Here is a 22,497-nt window from a genome sequence, read left to right as displayed (position 1 = left end):
CAGCAACCCAAGAATGAACACCTGCTCATGCTAGCTGGGAACAAGAGGTTTGTTTAAATTCAAGAGACAGAAAGCCTGCTGCGGCAGCTCTTACAAAGCGCAGGTAGTGGGAGTGCGAGGTGATTTGACACGACCGGTGAACCTCAGCTATCTCTTATCTGAGCACAGGAATGGGCTCAAAACAGATAAGATTTGCACACACTGATGCAATTCATTTTACTGTTTAAAAAAGCATTCAAAAAGAGAGAGAGAGAGAGAGAGGGGGAGGGAGAGAGAGGGAGGGAGAGAGAGAGAGAGAGAGAGGGAGGGAGAGAGAGAGGAGAAGGAGAGAGAGGAGAGAGAGAGAGAGAGGGAGAGAGAGAGAGAGAGAGAGAGAGAGAGAGAGAGAGAGAGAGAGAGAGGGAGTGAGAGAGAGAGAGAGAGGGAGGGAGAGAGAGAGAGAGGGAGAGAGAGAGGGGGAGAGAGAGAGAGAGAGAGAGAGAGAGAGAGAGAGAGAGAGAGGGAGGGAGGCTGAGAGAGAGAGAGAGAGAGAGAGAGAGAGTTATATGATTAAGGAGCTTCACAAAAAAAAAAGTAGACTCAAATCTTCAGTTGTGAAAATACAACAAAAGTTTGCAAACAAGGGAGGCAGGACATCCTTGCTTTGAATTTGGAAACCACATTGCGTAGCCAGGTTTCGCAATGGCCTTCCGCTGAAGACTAACGCCACACCCCCCTACCACCAAAAACCAAAACGTGACAAGACGTTACCAGGACGCCAGCAATCTGAACAAATCAGACTCCTGCTAGATCTGAGCCGATCCACTCTCCTCGCAGAACCCGCCCAACCAGTGAGAACTCTCACCAGGTCTGCAGCTGCTGGAGGTAATCCAGGTAAGCATGAAAGCAAAGCAGCTCACCTTACCCAGCTCAAAACAGAGCAACTGATCGCTCAGACTCCAGGAACCCAGGAATCTCAATTACAAATCTCCCTTTTAAAAACACTTTGCCAACCGCCTTAGCAAAAACGCATTTCATTTGTGACCTGAACCAGATCTGGGCTGAAACCACCGTGTCACTCAACCAGACAAGGAGAGAGGAGACCTATTCTAACACGGGCAGGCAGTTCTACTGTAGAAGCCACTCGGTACAATGATCTTTCAAAACACCAGGATGGAAATAAGACTCCCATTGCATAGCAGTTTGATCCATTCCTGGCTTTACTATGAGTTTATAAAGATCTGAGCTTGTTACATCTATGCTGTGGCTAATCAAGCTGGTGTTAAACCCTGGAATGGGTTAATCTTCTATGCAATCAGATACAAATAAGCTGCACCTCCATCCCCGACACCCAAACAATCACCAGCCTCTCCACAAGCACGGCACAAAGACTGCTCCTGTTACAGAACAGCCTGAACAACACAGAAATATTTATCAGCTTGTGAAAACCCGGACAATCCTCCCTTTCTGCAGAATGTAAACTGGGAGACAAAGAGAGCAGTTTGGTCTGGCCTCGCTCTGCTGCATGCGCAATAATACAGAGTTTGTTAAAATGCATAACCCGACTACATATAAAAAGAAAATAGACAAAAAAAATAACAAAAAGCTAACAGATGACTTTGCAAACCAATCTGCCATACAGGAGTCAATTATGAGGGTACTGCTGTATACCAAAGCCTTGCTGTGTGCTTTAACACCGGTCCACTGTCTCTTACTAATCCTTGGTGTGATCCAGCTGGGGCAGGGGTAAGAAGGAAACACGAATGGAACAGAACCCCCTAAAATACCCCTGATGTCAGTGCTGAGGAATGCGCGCTATGTGGACAGGAAGCTGTGTGTGGCGATAAAGGACTCTTATTAGGGGAGTGCTCTCCAGCACTCGTGCACTGCACAGTACCCCTTCATAGGCCTTCTGTCTCAACCAGGAACGAAAGCATTTACTTTAAAAACAACAGCGCTGTTCCCCAGTGCAAGCAAGACAGCACTCGCAGCTTGTATAAAAATCAACATTCTTTATTGCATCTGTAAAATAAATACAAGCCACAAAACCAGCTGTGCCTGCTTCATGAACACCAGAACCAAGCAGTCACCGGCTTGCTGTTTGTAACCCTTAACTGGGAGGTGGGGAAGCAGATTAGTGATGCACCGCGCACCAAAGCAAGATGCACCAAAGAGAGGGTGCGACACCGACATGCTTCCCCCTTCAGTCGGGGAACAAATCTGGTGGAACACAGGGATGGAAATAAGACTCCCATAGCACAGCAGCTTGATCCACTCCTGGTTTTACTAGGTTTAAGTGAATACACCTGATCCTGTTACCTATACACACTGCGGCTAATCAAGCTTGCAGTAAAACCTGGAATGGATGAAACTGCTATGCAACAGGGGCCTTATTTCCATCACTGCAATAGTTATTAAGCAAAATATCTAATTAGAACCCCCAACAGAGAATTATACAAGACCCACATAATATTAAGCAGGGACAGAATTAAACATGCAGGTATATTCCCTTTAAGAAAAAGTGGGTGCTGGGAACACTGTAAATCACAAGGACTTCTGTGAAGATGCTATCGCACTCCATGAATAGGGGCTTGAGTCTCTGCTTCAATGAGATCAACCATGTGCTTTCCATTTGCAGAGGGAACACTTGAGTAAATTCTTGTATTGACATGCAGTTTCCCTGAACCAGACAAATCACACACACACACACACACACACACTACTGGAGTGCATGCATTTCCTAGGGCTAAAATGTACACTATAAAAATATCAGAACACATCTTCCACAGATTTCTGGGAGGGAGAAGCGACCTTACTCACTTTTTAAAAAAAAAAAAAAATAATGGAAAAATGTATCAAGACGCAGCATCTATATCTGAAAATGCATCTTGACCACAAAGTGCATATTTAGTTGGCGAGTCACTGCCCAGTCACACACCATATAAATGTGTCGGACTGAAGAACATATGCAATGCCCTGGTTTCCCCCCCTGGTTTTGTCTTTGCTGAACACTGATCTTGGTATCAAAACAAACAGAATGTGTTTATTTGCTTCACAACTTCAGGTTTTCACCCAAAAGTTTCCCCCGCCCGCTGCAGTCTGGCGAGAGCGCCAGCAGGGCTCAAGTTCGGGGCAGCGGGCTCTGTAGTTTGGCTGCCATGGCGACGAGGGGAAGAAAAACAAAATAACGAAAGCAGGCGTTGGTGGAAAACTGCACTTGTCAACAGACTCTCAGAACAGGGGTCAAAGGGTAAGCATTGTTGTCAGCGGCATCATAAGGTCAACCAGGCAGCAGGCTTTCTCATTGTTCTTAAATTGCAATGTAATTACATTTCATTTTTGCAGCTGGCCTTGTTTGTTAGCACAATATATGGCTGGACAAATCACCTGGTCTAGAACCATCAGTAACCTGCGTCACCAATTATTAAAAGAACAGAAGAAAAATTATCCACCCATCGTTCTGTGTAATAAGATCCTGGAAATATTCAGGTTTACCAGAACATTTAGCAAAGCGGTCTTGTTTAAAATTACTGTGACTAGGAGGTGCAGTCTGCATCCAGCTTCCTAATCGAATACCGGGAAGGAAATCAGAAATAACAGATTATTTTCAAAAGCAAGAAGCCGAAACAAGGCAGAATCTTCATTACAGTCTCATAGGAGGAGGGATAGATTTAAAAAAAAAAAAAAAAAAAAAACACTTCTAGTTTTTATATGAAAGATGCAAATATGGAATAAGAGTCTCCAAATTGCGCACCAGGGCAATTCAAAAGTCGATCAATGATTGTTTAATTGAGGCTTGCAAAATAAAAACCCTGCCGATCAATAACCAATTAATCAATGCATCTCCAGCTGACACTTTGTCTTACGACACAAGAGGAGACTCGAACACTTCGCGTGGTCAAGAGAAGCGGGACTGATCTGCTCGGACGAGAAGATGCTCCCGTCACATTAAACTTTCCACTGCGCGATTCGGTCTTGCCGATTTTTAGCCTTCGTTTCCTAGGGATGAAAACGCCACTGTAAAAATGCCGAATTATTATAATCCGACTCAGACAGCCACACACCCAGTGGAGAGACCAGCACACTCTCAAAGCCAGCCTTCAGTCTGCTGAAACAGCCTTGGAAATCGCTTTATCGCTGAACCTTGTCACAGTGCTGCAACACTGCACAGCTGAGCAAGGGTTTAAGAATATCATTTCAACATTCAAGAAAGTCCAGCAGAGACAACCCTAAGGATCAGCTGCTTTCTAAACCGACTGGGTCAGAGATGATACTGTGGATGAAGGAGTAAAGGGTTCAAGGGTATATCTGATCAATGACTCATCTAATGTATGTTCGAGATGACTTCTTTTTTTCCTGCAAATTGAGCTGCAACAGTTTACCCTGGTTTGTATCTGAAAACAAATGAAATAAACATTACAGGGATTGAAAGAAGACTCCCACTGCATAGCAGTTCCTGGTTTTACCATGAGTCTAAACAGACTCACCTGAGCGTGTTACCTGTACACTGGGGCCAATCCAGCTCATAATAAAACATGGAATGGGTGAAACTGCTATGCAACAGGAGTCTTATTGGCAGCCCTGCATTCTCCTCTTTAATTTGTAGAGATGATGCTTTAATTTAGCTGCAGGAAGTCTCTTGTTTCAGTGTGTAAGCTGCCACTTACTGTTTTCCAGACTATTCCAGTCTGGTCTCGGCAGGAAATAGGGAGGCCAGATCTTACAATCTGAGCCAGATTTGCTTTGCATTAAAAAAAATAAATACAAAGAGCGCAGAATGAGCCCGAACCGCACTGAAGCTAAAAAACACAAGTACAGCCACTCTCTTAAAAACAAAGGGCTGGTTTCTCAGTTCCAACAGGATGAGACTTGTCTTATGAAACAGGAGATATTTTCCCTTACCGAATCCTGGATCCGAGTGGGAGAAAAACAGGATATTCTGTTTGCCACTCAGAACTACCAGCTAGCACTCCCTTTCACAGAGCAAAGAACATTTCCATAAAAGGCAAGGTCAGCCTAAACTAAACATGAAAATCGACCTGTTTGTAATTGGGACTCCAGTAACGACCCACGTTTTTTTTTTTTTTCGGGGGGGGGGGGGGGGGGGGGAGTAGCAATGTGCGGAATGGAATTCTTGGACTGAACTATTAGGAGGCATTTTTAAAAGTTATAAACAGAGGACTCAGTTGCATCTGAATTCATTGCATCTCCTGCTTCAGCTCCTTGAACGGGACAGTCGCTTTCAAAATAATTCCAGGACCGGTCCCTGCTGCGCACGTCCGTGAGGAGTTACTTTTTACAACACGACATTTGGGTTAAAAGAAATCTCAGTTTGCAAACCTGTCACACTCAGTCACCCTCTAGGTGTGGCCGATTTCCCCGGAGAGCACGGCATGCAAACTGAGAACATTCTTTAATATAATGGAATACCAGATATCACATGTGTGTGCTAGGATACATGCTCAAATGGGGCCTTTGTAGCAAACGGAATACAGGTAAGATTATGGATAACATCTACATTTTAATATCACAATAGTTCCCTGTACTCCCGCTCTGCATTGGGTTTGCTATGGTCGTCATGGTTCCCCTAATCTGTAAAGGCATGACTCATTCAGCTCACAGTAGACTCCGCAATGGGTCATACTGCACAAGGTGTAAAATCAGGGAAAAGTGGCCTCAAGCAGGGTGTGGGATGAATATATAAAACGAGCGGTCCTTCTTGAAAAGGCACAGCAGAGTCTCCGTGTGGAGCAAGAATTTCACACCTCAGGCTCCAGGAATGTGCCTGCCTGTCTGCTGCAGGGCTCTGCTTTTGCTCAGATCTGTGTTGGCAAATCTTTCTAGAGACACTGGTATTGCAATTTTGTTCATAGAAATCCCACAAGTGGAACCGATTAACCCCGAGATTTGCTACTGAAATTTTACAGACACCAACCTCGTGTTCTATTTTGCACCTGCAGGTATAGAATTCTCACGAGGTAATTAAGCAGCCCTGCAAACTCCACCAGGCCGGGATCACATTGACCTACGACCCGCTGTTACGTCACCTTGCAGAATGTCCTGCGGTCTCCTCTGTGGCAATCCGCTAAACCCTAAACCACATTCAAATCACCTGAAAACAAGGTGTTCCGAGCAGATGTGCCAGACCCTGTATGCTCTGAAATCCTCAGACACGCAGAGCTGGCCTATCTGAAAGCTGCCTATCTGAACCCAGCGGTCTGTAACTCACCAATTATCCTGCTGAATTACTCATGAGCCAGTGGCAGCTGTGTGCCTTCAGAGAGCCCACAGTGTAATTAATACAAACCGCCCTCAAAGAGGGACCTCATCAAATATTGAACCCTACATTCGGGTTACACGCACTGCGCGTTTGTCAGCTACAAAACGGTTACAAAGCTGCCCGGGTGCGAAAGCTGGACAGGCTTTGTGACTCGCTCACACTGCCTGCATGCACCAGACCCCGCTGGTCCCACAGCCAGGCAATGCAAACCACAGCCACTTTTAAAAAGAGAGCTTTATGTATTTAGCATGAAGCACCAGGCTGTATCCATGTGCAACAACCCCAATCTGTTCTGGGGGTACAGGCCTGCTCACGAGGAAGGCTATATCTCTTGTAACCCCCGCTAACCCCTCTAGCCCCACACAGCTTTGGTAGGTCTCTGGACTGGGTGGGGTCTGGCAGGCAGGGAGATGGTCTGTTTCTGCTGATAAGAGAGCGATCCTGGGAGAGGCTGCAGCTGCTTTGAGCAGGAAAGTTCTCATGAAATCACCCTAATAAGGCAGCTCAACTCAGACCAGCCTTTCAGGGACGCCCTTCCCAGGTCGCTGGCTCGCTGCCCGGAGTGAGGTTTGTAAAGTTGGTTCGGCAGGTCAGTGGGAATTGCTTTTGTTGTTTGTTTTCTGCTTCAGGAAAACAAAATTCCGTTCCAAAACTTTATATGAATCAAGCCCTTTTCACTAGCGTGCTCCCATGTAAAACTTAAGGACCATTATTATTATGTTTCTTTACTTTTGCCAAACAGGCTTGCAAAATGAACTGAACTAAACAACCCGGTGAACCTAATCCACTTCTGTGAAGTAGGAAAAAGTTTGCAGACACAATTAACATATTTCTTCATTCTAAAACGGTTTGATTTCACAGCAGAGAATACCAGTATCTAACTGTCATTGCAAAACACGCTTCAATTACACAAAAAAAAAAAACTTTCCACCTCGGCCAATTTGAAATGCTGGAAAGTACAAACAATCCCCCGGCGTGGCCTCCGGAGCTCTGCCAGCATCGCACGCATTCCGTATCGGAGTTGACTCTGGGAGTGGGCTGCGTGCTCCTGGGACAGAGCAGGGACTGGCAGAGGCGGGGGCAGCTGCCATTCCCGGCTCCGAAGGGAATTTAAAGAGCTATTTAAAGAGACATTCCCAACGAGATGTCAGGCATAGACGCCTGCATCTGTCCTCCTGCACAGCAACCAAACAAAGACTGCTGTGCGACAGGCCTGCAATAGAGAGGCAATACTCTCCACTGCTACTCCTAATCTACCTGCTGAGATCAGCTTTACTAACAAGCCCACAGACTCAATAACTCCTTAATAAAATAATTATTATACAACAAGACCAGATTGAGGAATGCATGCTGTTCCTAGGTCTAAACCTCATGGTATTGTTCTCAGAGTTAGTTTTAAGAAACATTAGCCCTTTTACAGCAGAGGAGTTCTAACTCGACATCAGGTCTAGCACACCCACCCCCACCCCGCCCCAAATCAATGACAAAGCAGCTCATAAGATAGAGCCTCAACCCCCTCAACGTGTTACTCTAAGGAATGCCCACACCAAGCTCCGTTCCAACGTGAAGAGCGATTCTCAAGATATCACAGAGTGACCCCAGGGGATTGACATGAGAGCGAGTTACGGAGATGAGAAGAATTCTGGATTTAAGTCCTAGCACACAGTTCCCCCCTCCCCACTGGTCCTCCACTGTACTGCACTCACAAATCTACCATGGGTTATCTTTGCAGTCCTTTATCCTGCATTTCCATGCCAGAGTCAGGAGACAGCGTGACTGCATGGGTTAAGTGTCAGCTTGGTTCCGTTACACGTTGTCTGCAGCCACTGTAAAGTGCCTCCTCTTGTCCTTGCTAACTCAATAACAATGAGGAACTATTCCCAATTTCTAAAAAAAGAAGTAAAAAGCTGCATTAGTGATGTGGGAAAGGTGCTGAAATCAAATAAAGGTCATGGGAGTGGATTTTAAAACTTGAAGGACTGGACCTTTAACTCTTCAGTGCAGTGTGTACAGTACACAGCTTTCTATTGGTTTGCTTCAATGCAGGCTCATGTGATTTGCCTTGAGGGTCTCAGTGAAGTCAGTGGTTCGCCTGGCACTCCAGCACATGCTCTCTGGGCTCTGCAACACACCCATAAGGTCAAGCAGAAACACCCCTCCGATTCCTAGCACACAGACAAAACAGATAGGGCTGCTTAACTGAACCACATCCTTGCAGATGCAAATATTAGCCTCGTTTGCATTGCGAATGCCTGCTTTGAAGAAGAGGTACAGTCAAGCCTCACGATTAGAGTCCCATCGCACTGCAGTTTCAGCCATTGGGCTAGGAACTTAAATCAGAGCTGAAATGAACACCAGGAATGTGTGTTTTTTTTTTTTTGTAAAACTTACAGGTAAATCAAAGTTCAAACCTGCCATAACAATGAGATATTTTCATACCTAATCGGAGATCTATTCCATCTCTACAGAGTTCCTGCAGACAGACTCCTTTCTGCAAACTGCACCCCCCCTATTCTGCTCCAGATTGAGACCTCGTGGTCAATGAAAAGAAGCTATCAGAATGTACGGCAGCCCCCACACAGGATTTAAAACAGTTGCCATGGAAACGAGCGTAGGTGAATCTCAGAGATCGCCTCCGTTCCTCCCACAGAGATAGCATCAAATTCTCAGCCCCCCTCGCGACGGCCCACGCAGCCCTGGCTTACTACAGGGAAGGGAGGGTAAAGGGGGCATCATTGCACCAGCATTAGTGCCACTTCACGCAGTTAATTACACTGCCATGCTAACCTGTTTTAGAAACACTCCCACAGGGCAGGGCAAGGCTGACTGCACTCCACGACCGGTGCTCAGTGACCCTGCCTAACAAGGTAGGTGCCGACTGGATCCAACGGCTTAGCGATTGTGCTGGAGCTGGGTCTAACTTCACAATTCACCAGCCTGGAGTCCTGGGACTGAATTCAGCTCAGGCCACGAGCGTCAACTGTCTGTGTGCGCTGGAGGAAGGTCCAGGACTTAAAGGCAGGGGAGTGTCCAGGTTTAAATTCCTAGTACCTGGACTTTTATACATTACCCCTAAACAAGGTCGTTATTATTCATTATTCAGGAGCACAGCAGGCTCAGGTCGTTATTATTCATTATTCAGGAGCACAGCAGGCTATTATACGCAACACAGAACAACTTTCAGGGCCTGGTTGGAAAAAAATCCTGGAGCAGCATAACCAGCGCGGAGCGGACTGTTGTTGCAGACAGCATCTGCGCTTCCCAGCACCCCGCCCTGCTGGTGACAATGTAGTATGTCCCACACTGCCCTCTACAGGAGGAGCCTTGTGGTGTCAGCCACCCCTGTTCCAAAGCCAAGGTCTGTGTTTGCGAAAGGCGCAGAACCAACAATAACTCTGCCACTCTGTTTAACCAAGGACCTCCTCCGGGTTACTGAACACCAAATAACAGGCGCTCACGTTCCAGATCACACCGTCCCTTCCTGTGGGAAGGTGGAAGGAAGGCCAGGTCAGAGAGCTTGGGAGACTGAGAGCGTAACTAGAGGGTAAACTAGTTAGAACAGCACCAAGTATAAGTTACTGAACACAAACAATCCTGCTGTGTGCAAGGGGTTGCAAATGTGCATATTGTGTGTGACGCAAACCACAATGCCTAGCAACACAGGACTTCAATTAACATGTACTTTTATTATGATCCGAACGACCTTGGGAACCAGGTTAATAATTTAGCATCTGTGATGGGCATTTTTTGTACTCCTGAAGCGAGGACTCAAGCGAGTGCTCGAATGAGGAGTGTCAGAAACAACATCGCGTTTCGGCTAGCGCCCTCTTCAGCGCACTGAAGCTGTGGCAATTATTTAAATGCAACAGAGCCGCTCCGTCTTAACTATTTAATAATATAGAGAGTACTGCAGTACTGCCTCCTACCTGCTTCATTAACAAGCCCACGGACCCAACCGAGAACTCATTTCCACTGTCCATTCTAAAAATTCTACTGCAAGACAACTGGATTGAGGAATGCATGGTAACACCGGGCAAGGCAAGCACTGTGCTGCACTGCAAGTGGTGTGCTATACTGGAAACGTTAGTCTCTAGTTGTACAAAGGCTGGGGAGGCTGCAATATAATTAGCAATAAAACCGTCATTCAGTATCAAGGTGAATCGAGTCTTGAACGAACAGATCAAAGTTCTAGTTCAAATTCTAATATACATCAGCTGATCAAAATTGTGTAAATTATTTGTTTTTAAAAAAAAATTTTAAAAAATCAAAACATGTAACAGTGTCCCCTTAGTTTATATGAAGAAAGCGCTCGGGAAGTTACATATAAAGGATGTAAATAGTTTGGGTTTTCTAGTTTGACGGCTACTATCGTAACCGCATTGCTTCCCCAGGTGTATTTCACTGGGCTATGCTGGTTAAACCAAGACCACACTGCAGATCCCACAGTGTGCAAAACACTGTAGGAAATGCAACTGCTTTACTTCTGCCAGACTCAAGGAGAGCACACCCACAGCTGCAGGAACTCAGAAAGCCAGTGCTCCAGGACCTGCTCCCCTTATCTGGTCCTTTTCACACGTTAATCACTGCGCTGGCTGGGGCCTTGGCTGTGCTACAGGCAGTGGAAGAGACAGCCCCTGCACACAGAGGTCCTGAAGAACCCTGAGATTTAGTTTCCCATGCAGTCTACTTTTCTGTCATTCGGTTTCCTGCTCTCGTGACAAGTTTCTTTTCTTCTTCTTCTCAAAAGCCTGGCATCTGTATTTAATAATTTGATTTGGCTTATTTTCATTTAATGCTCCCCCCACCTTGATCCGTCACAAAGCAAAATATTTCTAATGGAAAATGAGCAGCCGGGTCGTGCGTTTCTTAAAGTATTTGGGATCATGGGGAGGGGGAGGAGCTACAGCGGTATGGATTTGCCTGTCTATTCTAAGCCCTCCATGATTCAGTTAAGCTAATCTCCCAGTTCATGTATACAGTGTGCCAGGACTGAATGCAAAACACTGATTAAAAAAGGGATTATCTATTCTTACTATAAGGGCAAGGTTCTCAGATCACATTTGCTCCAGATCAACTGAATAAATCACCCATAACTAACACACTCAAGCACAAATACAAAGGGAAAACAACTTAGAAGAAAACAAAGGAATGTGGATAAGTTTTTGCCTACTAGTGCTTTCTATCAGTGTGATACAGTATCAAGATAATACAAGTATCTTGTGACAAGGGGATTCGTGTCTTTATTGCTTTCATCAATGCAATAGAGGCACTAGCCATGCAGTCCTTCACCCAACATTTTACCAGCTGGGTAGAACCCTTGAACTGTGGTGGATCAGTGATATGGTAGAATGACAATCACAGTTACGCAGGTGTGCCCGGGCTCAGCTATAATTGCAATTGACGACGAATTGCTCAATTATAAGTGGAATTGACCCCAGGTGTGCGTCTCTGCTCCTCAGCAGAGAAGAGCTAAGGCAAAGGCCGACAGCGTGTTGAGACAATGGAGTCTGCACCCCCCCTGCCACCCCCCCACCCCCAAGACCGGCTTGTTGGATGAGTAAAGAAAACTCCGTCTGACCGCCCTGGATTAGTCATGTATTCCAGCACAGGGCCCGTCGCAGGGAAGATAAGAGTGCGATCCTCCAATCTCTGTTAATCTGTCTGCTCCAGGCTCCTCAGGACGCCGGTGTTCTTCAGGGCATGAAACTGGGCAGCAGTGCCCCGCCACTCCCAGCCATGTGCTTCAACAAGGGGAGAAAAGCACTGGGGCGAGTCGAACTGGTTCTAGATAATGTACTTTACCTGACCAGCAAGAGGGTTTGTGACAAATTCGTTTCCTCATCATACTAACGTGAATAATATTCGTCCTATTAGACTCCTTCCTACGTCCTCAACATCGCCTGCCTGCCTGCTTCATGGCAACAGCTGCCATATTTATCACTTATCAAAACAAAGAGGACAGCAACAGGATCCATTCAAAACAAAGATATGGAAACGAGCTTCACACCAACGCCAGAACAATTTAAACAAACATAACCCTCACAAAGCTGCATCTGTGTTCAGCGGAAGGAACGAGAGAATTTCACCAGCTACCTGAAAAAGACCCAGACATACACATTTCTAATCTCAGCTCGAGAGCAGAACAAAAACACCAAACAAACAAAAACTGGGGACGACTCAAAACCAGCTCAAGATGTATTACTGTGTGGCAATATATTCTGATCCATACATATTATTCTCTCTCTCCAAACAGCAACGTGGACATTGTCTTCATTTTTTAGAAACACTTCAGACACTGAGGCTGAAAAAAAAAAAAAAAAGATGCTAACAACTTACTAGAATACACACCAAGTTTTTATGAATGCAGCCAAAAATATCACACCAGGACACTTTGCATGGGTCGAGGCTTATTCATTACTCAATGCTGCTTTCTTGTGCGGTCAGTTTGGTCGTGGATATTGGATGCACAGTTTCATACTCAGAACTAGAGGTGTAACAACACTAATGTCATGACAGGACACGTATCGCGATATGCAGGTCTCTACGACACCATACAGACCTCCGTTACAATACAACACAATACAGCAGCCCGTCGCGTGTCCGACTGCAGTGGAACTCGAGTCGGAAAATGAAACCTGTTTTAAATCCCATTATACACAGCTGTAACAATGACTATATTCACACAGTTACTGTTTTGAGATTCAGCTTGTATTAGGGAGCTCCCCTAAACCCCTGGTTTAGAAACATCCAGGGTATTAATGCTCGTTTCAGGGTAGCCGTCTGCCGTGTGGGTGCGTGCATTCACTGCGCAGTGACAGGCAGGAGAGCGAGATGGAGGCTGAAGCCGATACGCCCCCCGCAGGCGAACAGGACTTAATTACACATCAACACACTGAACGGCTCACCTGACACTACCAGCAGCGGCAGTGCACACATTGCATATAACACTGTGTACAACTACAATCTGTGAACTAATCAATAATAAACAAAAACTGAGGCTACTCCCCTGGCTGTCAGCGGTTTCAACTTGCTTACTCTTCGGTATCCAAGCCTGGTTCTGGCTCTCTCTCTCTCACACGTCGGCGAATTTCAACTTCTTTAACCCAGTTGGTTTTGCAGCAGCCCTGAGATGAATAAACTGAACCTTTTCATACCTGCCTCCCCGCTGGAACACACCTGCCTGCTGATTAGATTCCACACCTGGTGATCACACACAGCAGGCAGGCTCTCCCAGGAACGCCAGGTACTTAATTACAACAAGTAACACACTATTTACAATAAACATTTACACAAGAAAAACCAAGATGAAATGCACGAAGCACCCCTAACGCAACGAGCTGGAACAATCTCCTCAGCTGTTCCACTCCTACACACACACAGAGAAGAATGTACCGTCGCTGGACCCACATGTACGCAGGCTAGTGGAAGCAGGGGGGTGTCAGCGGGAGGCTGTGAGGCTCAAACACAACGCAGTGAAGCGAGACCTCATGCAAACCTGGGTACCGTTTTTAGTTAAGGGGTCCGGAATTAATGGTGGCACACAATCAAAACAAACACGTCGGCAATCGTGCTTTCAACAGTAGATTCCGATCAGAATTCGCACAGCATGCGATACTTTTGCTGCAGCATGTTTGAAGAACCCTATATAACTATTACATAATACACATTTCTAGAAGCACTCATTACAGATCCCTAAAGACGTGCTTTTAATAAAATAAGGTTATTGGCTTTGAAACTGAATGTTTATTTAGAAAATCAATTCATTAGTTCACGATATTACACACAAATCATTGCTCTGGTCCATTTTCCCGGTTTGCATGAGAGCTTATATAACAAAGCTGCCTTCTTACAGCAGTGCAAGGTCTTGTCTTAGTGATTAAATCCTTTGGCCACTTCCTTATTCCTGTTGGCACAAGTTAACACACCATTTGCCTACCCTTGGGACTTTGAAAGAATGCTTATATAGCTGAATCATTAGGGTACTGGGTAATTATGGTATTTACATAAGGTGATAATAAAGTACATATAAATTCCACCATGGTTGAGTGAGAATTCCCAACTACTGGGATGGAAACAAGACTCCTATTGCATAGCAGTGTCACCCGTTCCAGGTTTTACTACGCGCTTGATTAGCCACAGTGTATGGGGAACAAGCTCAGGTGCGCCTTGTCAAGCTCATAGTAAAACCAGGAACGGATCAAACTGCTGTGCAATGGGAGTCTTACTCCCATCCCTGCAGTCCTGTTAATTACACGCGGGGGTGGGGTGACTCTACATCTGACGCAAAAAGGAAGTCGGGGAAACTTTCAACAAGCTACAGTGAACTCAGATTCTCGGTATAGTAACGCGATGCAAATCCACTCCCTCCACCAACCCACACAAATCACTAAACCTTTACTAAACGCATGTGGAGAACACAGAGCCAGCCCTTACGGGAAGCTTTCGGTTTTGATATTATTGAATTGAAAGCATAGAAGAGGCCTCTAAAGCAATCTGCTTTAGGTACGTCCACGGCGGTCTGCTAACTAGTTTTGTATCAACACAGACTGCAAGCATCAAAAGCACTCGGGAGAATGCAACTGATCGGACAGGTTCAGAGGGTAGGTGGGGACGCTGGGTAGACAGCACGCCCTTTCTCTGCTAGAAACCAATTCCCTCCGTTTGAGTTTACCAGCACAAGTGATGATAACTCACTGTAATTTTCTGAGAGTCCCTTCCACGGAAACCCCCTCCCTAGCCAGTGAATCACCACCCTGTGCTACGGTTGGTTGGGGCTTTCCGTTCCTGAATCATCCCAGGAGAGATTTGGATTTGAGGCAGACTCTCTCCTCTTCCTTTGTCTTCTTTCCCAGGCTTGAGCCCAGCAGCTGTAGCAATACAGACATATTAATTGGTCTGTTTTTAATTGAAGGGTTTAAACTGTTCATTATTGTTGCTCTGCGCTTTCAATTTCCGCCTCGCGGATCGCAGTCTTCACCTCTTTAACTGCTGTGCTTGGAAACACAGCTGGCTGTTGGAGGTGGTTTGTTGCAGCTGATTTCATTTCCTGTTGCTTGTCTGTTCAAGGCTTGGCTGAGCCAGTTGCTTTTCTATCTGTGTTGTGCAACCTGGTTAACACGCAGCGTGCAGCATTTTCTCGCAACTTGTTCGTCTTCACTCGTACATACCACACTATCTTCTTCACATACCCCATCACATTTTTCTGACGGGTTGTCTTACTGAGGAGGTCAAACTTCAAAAGCTGAAAGTCCTCTGTGTCTTCACTGCACAGCAGAACCAAGTTTCACTACTGAATTCAAAATGAACAGCCTCAAATATTTACACAGATAACTACTCGATTTGCAAGGTCTTCCAGCCTCCCGACGATGCACAGAATAACAGCGCGAGAACAGAAAGAGACAAGCTTTCTCAATTCTCCTCGAAGCAGACCTAGACTCTCAGCAAGAGCTGAAAACAGGGGCCTGAGCTGAGAATGGAAATTTACAAAAGTGCACGCAGCAGTCAACGACTGATTCACCTTGAAATATCCCTGCTCTTGAAAAAGGCACCGTGCACCATGCATGAGCTGCAACACTTAACTGATTGAGTAATATATGAAGAACAAAGACAAAACCCCTGGATAACCTCTGGATCCGCCATTCTCAACTCAAGCACACAGCGCCTCTTCATACAGGGTCTTCTGCATGCGACTCGACTCGTTCGTTGGGCGTGACGTCAGCTGCACGGATCGGGCTCTGGGGTGGAATCACGACCAGGGTCCTGCTGAGCCTGGCTGGCTGGCTTCTTGTTCAGTGAAGAGGTATCCCTGAACCACCAACCGGGCTACTCCCTTCCACAGATCCCTGTGCGACTGCAGAGAGACGAAGCTCCCCCTGGAAACTGCTCCAACACACTGCAGTATCTGTATAGCTGTGCTACCCTGTCCCGTCAGGGTGTGTGCGTCAACACAGCCATGCTGATCTGGCACGGATAGAAGGCAGGTGTGACCTCTGAGCAGCCTTGGAAAAAACAGCAGACTCGGGAATGCTGTTTCCAGGAGAAAACTCCAGCAGTAACTCAGTTAAATAAATGATCCATCCCCCTAGAGCTGCGTGAACACAGGTTCCAGGTTTTACTAAGAGCCTGGTTAGCCTTGGCGTACAGGTACCTCCCAAGTAAAACAAGGAATGGATTCAAACTGCTACGCAATGGGAGTCCAGCACTGGAACGCCTCCTAATAAAACCCACAAGGACTACAGGTGAAATCCATTCACGCTGAGAAGTGTGCAAGCTTCAGAGACTATTTAACAGGGACCTGAATGCTTACATTTCTCGTCATTTTAATAGTAGACCCGGCACAGAACTAGGGCAAGCTGCTAACCCTGGCGCTGTGTGGCATATCCAATGAGAGGTAAATGTTTTAATATGGAACCTCTTAAGCCTTTTAGCCTGTGGGAATTTTTGGGAACTTCTTCAATTGCATGTGATCTGGTAAAGACACCTCATCAGTCACTTGTGTATGGGTGGGGGTGTCCCATTAGCTCAGAATGACGGCAATGTATTCTGTAACCCCCCACCCCCCTACTGGAGTTCAATGCTGTTTAAAAGTTTACGTGTTGTGTAGCAATGCTCTCTATGTAAAGCCTGAATACCTTCTTTGTGCCCAGAAACAGACGCACAAAGATGAGGGAATGTAGTCATGTTTAAACCACCCAAACAAACACTTGAGCTTCAGAATGATCGCCACGGTAGTGAAAACGGAGCTAAAGCAAGAGGGATCCCGGCTTTTAAAATGCTTGCAAGTGCTTCTTTCAGAAAACCAAAACCTGACTGGCTCTCCGAGGGATCGGCAGTGCTTTCCCTGCATTTTAAAACCCAAGTAGAGTCTGGTGTCCAGTCGCCACACCTACCTATCTCACTGCTCCAGCTGAGACTCCCAGGAACACAGCAGCTGGGACTGTCCTGTAGATAACACTGCCCCAGCAATTAAAGAATTGTCTGATTGAGAATCATCACGTCAGCATTAGCAGAGTAACACAATGGAGTAGTTAATATCAGCAGACAGACTGCTGACTTAATGACTCTGTCGACTCCGATCTCAGGAGTCTGCTGAAGCCACACTGGAATACATCAAATCTATCAAATGATGTACTGTGATTGGTTACTTATTCCAAATGGTGTACAAGATCTACGCACATCCTAGGATAGTGATAGTGGAAACAAGACTCCTGTTGCATAGCAGTTTCCAGGCTTTATTGCAAGCTTGGTTAGCCCCAGTGTGTAGGTAACAAGCTCAGGTGTGTCAGATTGAACTCCTAGTAAAACCAGGAATGGATCAAACTGCTATAGGATGGCAGCTTTATTTTTTATAGATGATACTGTAAACACACGCCTTTGACATTGTGAATGTAAATAATAGAGAAGAGAAAGTATTCTTGCCACTCCGCGGTTAAGAAATTTGGGAATTTTAGGAGCACAGACTTGTTTCTGAACTTTCACTTCTCTGCACTGGAACTCCGCGTCTGGGAGTGCCGCTTGCGAACTGCCACGGGGCACACCGCGGCGACGGCGGGTAGGGTGCGTCCCTTACAAAGAACCGAGTTGGCAAAAAATAAATTAAAAAAACAACAACAACAGATGGGGAACTCCGTTCCATCAGATGCCAGCCGGTCTTGCTGAACTGTATGCGTCCGAGACAGTACAGTGGTATGGAGCCACTATGAATAACTACTTGGAAGATTTCAATTCTTAGACGGAAAAAGCACACACTGCATAGAGCACAGCGCTGCGGTACTGCAATGGGGTGTCAGAACAGCACGCTGCATAATGCTGGCTGCTGTACATATATATATATGAGTTCTAAACACGTGGGTTTAAAATGCACTGAAGTCAATTGAAATGCAACCCTAAACAAAAAACACCAGTGCATATTGACTGCATTACTAAGCAATGCCACGGTGGTAGATACTGAGACTCTACAGTATATATAGCACGACTTCCAGTCTCAATAACACATGCCAGGCTATTTTTGGCTTCAGTGTCAAACAGCCACGAGGTTCCCCCAGTCTGAGATTGTGAGCAGAATTCGCATAGCAAAGTGCCGTGCTGCAGTGTGTGTGTGTGTGTGTGTGTGTGTGTGTGTGTGTACCACGAATGCCACAGTTTACACGGGTTCAGCCGAGTGCATTTCGACACACCTTTTCAATTAAGCAAAACGCGCAGTGCACTTACCTAGATGTCAAAGCGATAGTCGGGACTATCGACGTGTTTGCCGAAGTGTCTTGGAGATCACTGCAGTCATTCGGGCTCTCCTTTAAACAGCACACCCGCGGATTAAACCCTACGGCGTGCCCTCTTCGTTTCTGCTGAACGCTGGCGGTCTGGTTCTTTCTTGTTTGTGACAGCGGCCGGCGGAGGTTACTCTGTTTAAAAAGATCCCCCTCGTTTTATTATCACGATGCCTCCCCGGCTTCACATTGCGCAGAGTAAGAGCTGCAAAATCCCTCCTCCTTCAAACAGCGCGACCTTACTAGCAGGAAGTCTGGTGAGCCAATCAGAGGGCGGGACACGTGATGTCACTGCAATACATTATGAAGTCACCAAATAAAAAATAAAAAATTAAAAAAAAAGGGGGGGAGGAGGAGGAGGGGGGGCAATCAATCGGCACTACAAAAAACAAAATCTTATAAACTCTTTCACCACGGCGTCCAGTGCGTGACATTAAAGCTTGAAATTTATATATACACATACACACACACACACACACACACACACACACACACACACACACACACACACACACACACACACACACACACACACACCGGTCGTTGATTACAGCCCGAGTTGTCGGCTATCCGACACACCTGCGGTATCACCGCCCCCTCCCTCAAAGGGGCGTGGCCTGCCAGAGTAATTATAGCAAGGTATATTAAATAGATAGGTTTGGTGTCTGTAATTCAGTAAAACAGTGAATCTGCCACTACAGCGTCCCTAGGTACTTGTTGAAAGCATGCATTCGTACTAGCACCAGGTGTGAGACACTTTGAGAGAGTATCGCAGTCTAGTACAACACTCACCACAAACTCACACAGACTTGTTTTATTTTTGGAAAGGAACAAAGTGCAGATTCCTGCTGTAATTAATCTCTCTCTCTCTCTCTCTCTCTCTCTCTCTCTCTCTCTCTCTCTCTCTCTCTCACACACACACACACACACACACACACACACACACAGAGGATCCGGTTCAACGCTTTAATTGAAAGGAGTCGTGAAAGACAAGACGTCAAGGGTGTGGTGTCTGTGCCGACACAAACCAGATCTTAAAGGCAAAGCAAGTCCTTCTCTAGCTCTGAGTAATGGAATAAAGGCACCCCGGGGTAAACAGGCATTACACTTTGACACACCTGGTCTATTACACTGTCATTAGGTACTGTACCTTCTACCATGTATTTGAGTAATAACAAACAACAACAAAGGTAGATTTGTATGGTAATTTTGCAGATTTTCACAGTGATTTTTTTCTTTTTTTTTAAGAAATGTTGCAAACTTTCCACTGCAGTAAAAGGTAAAAACCAGGTTTGGACTTCCCAGACATTGTGACACGGTGACAGTTCCAAACCACCTTGTGAATTACTGTTACCCTTCAAGGAGATGTGTACTCTACATTATTGTAGCCTAAGTGACCAAGTGTTTATGGGACCCCCTCCTGGAGGGTAATGGGCACGTCCAGTAAGAGGGCACACCCTGATTCTGAAGCTGCCTTCACTCTTCCCTCTTGTAAACAAACTGATTCATTTGAGAACGCACTTTGAGGGAGTGACTGATTTTTAAGACGTCTGGTCAAGTAAGGGTTAACCTCGGAAGTCGGTTCCGGATTTCTCCTGAAACAAAATTAATTGAATTCAGCCCCCCCTCTACTGTGGGAGAGAACAGCATCTGAAAAAGCCCACAAGTGGAAACAGGAACAGAGCTTCTAACCAGGGAGAAAGTTTCAATTCATGAGAGCTGATTTAAGATATTCCTCATTATGGGGATCACTCTTACCCGGCAATCAGTAATTCAGTAAGACCCCTTCCCGGCGATGCCCCCGGCGTGCAAGATTAGATTATGTGAAGGTCAAGCTCATCAGTGCAGGGCTGGCAGCCACTCCCAAACCAGGACAGGACAGGACAGGACAGCCTAGCACAGTAGCTGCCAGCTGGTCCTGAGCGATTTCCTGATCATGTCAACACGACGGAGCCAGTCTGGAATGATCGCAGCTCCACTACAAATCAGCCGCACCCAGACTGGAATATTTTTAAGCATCCAAATTCATGGAAAAGTATTCATGGTTCCTGCATTTGTCTGCCTGTATTCAAAAAGGCATCTTTTTTTATCACAATGCCTTATCAATTTGAATTTAAAGGACAGGCACTTCTAGGGAATTCAGAGCCCTGCAGAAGGAACCTTTCAGCTTTGGGTTTTGATTCACCTGAATGTTTGATCTCTATTTATTACCTCCAATAACATTGCTCATTTCTCATTCCACCCTGTGCTCCATGGCTTACCATGTCTTACATTGGTGTAGTCCTGCTGTCCTACAGCAAGCCTTACCAATGCCTTCCAGTACGTGGTTGCTGTACCATGCTTTACCATGCTATAGTATCACCTGGGTACGCCTCCCATTTCAGTTCAAAGAGAAATGCGATTCCCTGTTAACTTGAGTTACATGGCTTACATGTCTTTATAGCTGTTTTTTGATCACCTTGTAATTAAAAATCATCTTACACTCAAGCAGAAGCCAATAATACACCTATTATGAATTAATAATAATAATAATATATAATAATAATAATAATAATAATAATAATAATAATAATAATAATAATAATAATAAAACCTATATGACAATTTAGCATACGTTATCAGTAATTTCTTCATAATTTCCCGTGTGATTCTCGATACTATACCATACAGTACTGTGCTATGATTTTATAAAGATATTTTTGCAATGGTTTATTGACATGCATTTTTTTTTTAACCTGTGCAAATCCCATTGCTATTTTCTGAATAATAATAATAATAAAACATAAGCTCAAATAAAACTGAAGAAAGTCACTGACCTTGAAGCAGTTTTTGCAGCAACATTCTCCATTCTGACTGGGTGTCAGTATGATCTCTCCAGTAGGAACGAGGTGTATTTTCAGCTCCATACTCGCACAGGTATCCCAGGTTAACAAGGTCGGGAGTTCCCTAAGGGACAGAGCACAGAGAAGTCCGTTCACCGCTGTCTCAGGCCGCTGATGCCCTGGTCAATGTGTGCTGCTTTGTAAGCGGATGGCAGTTTTGTGTCCTGGTGTTACCTGGAAGGCAGCAGGCTCTGAAGTGCGTGTTTCCAGCACGCAGCAGGGATGTATGTATATGCTGCTGTCAAACCTTGTTCCAAAGCCCTTGTAATTGATGTTGCTATTCAACAGATTAATGCTCTTGGGTTCATTTCACGGCTTCCTTAAAGACCTTTGCTTAAATGCGCAGTATCCTGCTTTGGTCTTCAAACATAAACAAAGAAGACGAACACTTCCCTCTAAAACAACAAGGAGTCTCGCTGGTAGCTTAAAAAAAAAAGTTTATTGTGGTCCAGAAAACAGAAGGCTAAAGGGGCAGTGAGTTAATGCACCAGCCTTTCTTTTAATCTGGCCTAGGTCACCAGTAAAATGAATCTGGTAGGGCAGACTTGAGGAATGGAGACTGCTCCCTCACCCCCTAAGAGAAAGGGTGCTCCCTCCAGTGCAGGACAGGCTTGAGGCATGGAGACTGAACTGCTCCCTCCCTCACCCCCTAAGAGAAAGGGTGCTCCCTCCAGTGCAGGACAGGCTTGAGGCATGGAGACTGAACTGCTCCCTCACCCCCTAAGAGAAAGGGTGCTCCCTCCAGTGCAGGACAGGCTTGAGGCATGGAGACTGAACTGCTCCCTCACCCCCTAAGAGAAAGGGTGCTCCCTCCAGTGCAGGTCAGGCTTGAGGCATGGAGACTGAACTGCTCCCTCACCCCCTAAGAGAAAGGGTGCTCCCTCCAGTGCAGGTTAGGCTTGAGGCATGGAGACTGAACTGCTCCCTCCCTCACCTCCTAAGAGAGGCAAGGCTTGGGGCACACTTGCTAATCTTAATTGGTTTATTTTATTATTTTTAAAAAGGAACAAAGTAGGTCGATCAGAAGGGACTGATGTCACAGTTTTCCAGTAATATTGCTTTTCCGAGGATCCTTTGGTTAAAGAGCATG

General features: G+C 45.7%; 1 protein-coding gene across 2 annotated transcripts in view; it reads right to left on the bottom strand.

Annotated features, from left to right (window-relative positions):
• Positions 1-21,360, bottom strand: part of LOC121308673 (unconventional myosin-Ic) — a 50,107-nt gene extending 28,747 nt beyond the window's left edge. Inside the window, exon 1 of one of the 2 annotated variants that reach the window (XM_041241216.1) lies at positions 21,342-21,360. The gene's annotated coding sequence lies outside the window, so the exon portion shown is untranslated. Of the gene's footprint in view, positions 1-18,469; positions 18,777-21,341 lie in introns of those variants that run through there. The other variant, XM_041241219.1, reaches the window with a different exon arrangement.
• Between the last annotated feature and the right edge of the window lie 1,137 nt (positions 21,361-22,497).

The sequence above is a fragment of the Polyodon spathula genome, unplaced genomic scaffold (assembly GCF_017654505.1).
Source record: "Polyodon spathula isolate WHYD16114869_AA unplaced genomic scaffold, ASM1765450v1 scaffolds_764, whole genome shotgun sequence".
Taxonomy (NCBI): Eukaryota; Metazoa; Chordata; class Actinopteri; order Acipenseriformes; family Polyodontidae; genus Polyodon; species Polyodon spathula.
This window is presented reverse-complemented; position numbering and strand designations above follow the sequence as displayed.